This window comes from Dipodomys ordii, unplaced genomic scaffold (genome assembly GCF_000151885.1).
Source record: "Dipodomys ordii isolate 6190 unplaced genomic scaffold, Dord_2.0 Scaffold5, whole genome shotgun sequence".
Lineage (NCBI taxonomy): Eukaryota > Metazoa > Chordata > Mammalia > Rodentia > Heteromyidae > Dipodomys > Dipodomys ordii.
The window spans coordinates 25,534,012-25,537,676 of record NW_012267221.1 but is presented as its reverse complement, the minus strand read 5'-3'; positions in this window follow the sequence as shown (position 1 = coordinate 25,537,676).

The window sequence follows — 3,665 nt, the reverse complement described above, 5'->3', positions numbered from 1 at the left end:
AGCAAGGGATGTGCGGCTACTCTGAGAACAAAAGGGCCATCAAAGGTTCTTCCTCTTCCCTCCCTAGTTAAGAATGCCCTTGTCCCTCCTGGAGGGAGGCCCTGCCTCAACAGGCCCCCCCTACCCTAGCTTACTCAAGCACTTCAGATCAAAATACTTCATTTGTATCTGAATCCTGATTCAAATTAAGATCTCTTCCTTCTATTCTGGTCCTCACTAATATTAAACTCCTCTTGTGATATTACTATTCTTATTCTTCCACAAAAATGAGCCACACAGGAACCAGTCAAGATATTTTGTCATGGGTTGGGCTCAGTGGTAAGAGTACATTACATACTTGGCATGCTACAAGCCCTGGGCTCAACAGCAGATTTTTTTTTTAAGTTAAAAAAAAAAGTCAAGGGGAGGTGGGGGACAACTCATGCTTACAATCTTAGCTAGTCAGAAGGCTGAGATCTGAGGATTGTGGTTAGAAGTCAACCCCAGCAGGAAAGTCTCTGTGAGACTCTTATCTCCAAATAACCACTCAAAAATTGGAAGTGGTGCTGTGGCTCAAGTGGTAGAGCACTAGTCTTGAACACAGAGAAGCTCAGAAACAGTGCCCAGGCCCTGAGGTCAAGCCCCACAACCACCACCACCAACAAATAACTCACAAGATCTAGGATATGAATCCACATGCAGGAAGAATTTACAAATTTTCTGGAGACCCTTCACCTGCCTCTGCTACTGCAAATGGTTGGATATCCATCTACCTTACGTCTTCTTCCATATATGCATATCTTTAATCAATTTGCTCACTCTAGACCTGGCCTAAATATGGATTGTCTTGTACTTTCTAATCTGCCAAGGTGGTGTGAGAATGGACTTCAAGGCTAAGTATATAAATCCATCTGACATAAACCTTGAACCCCCAAATAAAGGCATTCAGAGCTGGAAGAGAACAATGAGAAGATTTCTCCTCTGTGATGATCCTCTCCATTCTTCATCCCCTCCAGCACCAGCATTGAAGAAAGGACTCATGTACCCATACTTTACCTCGCCATCCTGTCTAGAGAGATCTATAAAAGCTAGCCTTCAAAGGTGGTAAACTTTGTCTGGGGACCACTCAGTCTCAGCCCCCTAAGTATCCCAGAGTATATAAGAATAGGCCTGTTCACAGGCCCTAAGTATACATGTCTGGAAAGTTGCAATGCCCAGAAGTGATTAGGCAATTAGCCTGTGATGACTGGAGCTGCCTGCCTCTCTTCTTATCTATTCACAAAGTTCTGTTCTTTCTACTCTTTCATTCTAGTTTCTGAAAGAATGCCAAGAACGCCTAGGTGAAGAGGGCCTTCCTTGTTAATTGAGATTAGCTACTTCTTTCCTGCAGAAGAAAGTTTCAACTAATTCTCAGGATAAAGTCAAAACAAGTCTGCCACTATCCCTTGAACATTGGAGGCATAAACAAACCTCTAACTCCACTACTCTGGAAGAGGAGCACTTGTTTTCAGAAGGAAGGATTATTTCTTTGTTATTCAAACATACACCCACACATATCCTCTTCACCCTCCCTAATGAAAAAACTTCAACAGATGGAGAGCTGGCTGAGAAGAGGCACTTCCCTCAGAGGCTGGTGGGCTGGTATAGACTGGGGATGGGAGAAAGAACAAGTAATTTGTATAGGTAATCACTATTTTAATACTCCTTAAGGATAGAAATTCAAGTGATCTTTTTCAGCAAGGTTAGGGCCTCTAGGGTCTCTAAACCCAGTTTGGCTGATAGGGACTGGACTTGAGGCTGCACCAAGGGGAATGTACTTGCTCTATATTCCTTCCTTTCTCATTTGAAAGTCTGTACAAAGAAATGGTACAAATGGATGGTTAACTTAATGATTCCATCAGAGGCGGATTTTTCAATGTCAGGTCCCTGGATGAGGCTGAAGTCTGAAAGCCAGAAGGCAAAATAGATAGTCAATTGTCCTTTCTTACCTCCTTACCAGTGGCCAGTGCTACTCTCCAGACCTTTCTGCACAATCCCCTGGCGAGCCCCATTGGGTCTGAGCACTTTAGATCGGGTGCTGAGTTTCTCCTAGTTGTAAGGAATGCATTCCCTCTATCTGAGTCTTTCCTGCACCCTCCCATTTTGTAGCAATCCCTTCCATCTGCCTTATCAAGATCTTGCCTTAATTCATATTTGATTGCCTGGGCACAACGACCAAGGATGTCCAAACGACAGTCATCCTTCATCTATTAGCCTGGATGCAAGGCCTTTACCCCTTACTTACTCTAGATCTAAGGTTCTTCAGATGAAAGATACCCACAACGTTCGTGGCCCCCATTTTCCTCAAAGCTACCTCTGTAGAGGGGGGTGGGTAGAAAGAATTGGCCAAGGCCTGAGCTAAATTGCCATTTCCTCCTCTTGGCAAAGAGGCACACACCTCCCAGAGACCAAGGCCCTGAGCTGGGCTTGGCCGTTCCCCACCTCCAGCCTTCCGCCGCTGGCGGCCCACGAAGGGCCTGCTCCACTGCAGACCGCCAGGAAAGCTGTGCACACAATGGCTTGCCTACTTTGAGCGGACCAGCTGCTCAGGGCATCTTCCCAGCCCCAAGATGCGGTCTGGAACGATCTGGAGGCCTTGCTGTGCTCCTCTTTGGCCCCTAGCCCTAGTCTCTGGACCGAGACAGGAGTTAGGATGGAGGAGGTTTTCTTCCCTCGTCACTCCCCACTGTTAGGCCCTACCCTGAACGGGGCGCCATTGCCTGAGCGGACTCCCCTCCCCCACTCTTTCCTGGCTTCTGGAAGCCCGGGGAGGGAGGAGGCCGGCGCCTCCGTGGATAGAGCAGCTATTGTGACCTTCCTTGGCAGAGCGGGAAGCCAGCCGAGTGTGTCCCGCCGGCGGTGGCGGGGGAGGTAGCAACTGTGTGTGTAAACCTCGGCTGCAGAGGGGGTGGCACTGGGAAATAAATAAAGGTTTGCAACCTCCAGCAGTTGGGCCTTTCAGAGGGCGTTTGGTTGTGTTTAGACTCTGCTGCTTCCTAACACTAATTGCAGGCTCAAGAGGAGCGGAATTTACAGTGAAGGCCAAGGCGGCTTGTTTATAATTTATGAAGTTTTAAATGGTTGTGCCTCGGGTCCAGCGCTCACCCGGGCGGTTGGCCGCGTAGGAGCGCGCCACCCCCACCCACACCAGGAGTGACCTGTGTACCCGCCACAGAACTCACGCCAGTGCCTGCAACAAATCCAGCAATTCTCAGAAGTCTCAGGAACCTCCAGAGGTCAGAAAAAGCTGCAGATTTGGTCCCATAAGTTTCCTCCATCTTCTAATATCTCTCTTCCCCCACCCCAACCTTAGTCCCTTCCCCTCCCCTCTCTTTTTCTCTCTTTCTCTCTCCCTCCCCCTCTTCTTCTCCTCTCTAGCAGGGCCTTTGGGAAGGAGCCCCCCAATCCTGCACTTCCCTGGAGCCCCAAGCCTGAGTGTGAGAGGAAGCTGATGTCAGCCGAGCTAGACACCATTTAAAGTCTAATCCATGAAACCCTAAGCCACAGATGACACTTGGGGCTTTGCAGACACCCGCAGACTCAGCAGATACTCCTGCGGTAACACACCAAGCTGGAAAACGCCTGGAGCCATGATGCATTATGTATTTTTTATTATTATTTATGGTAGGACGAGGAGATGAGGGAAA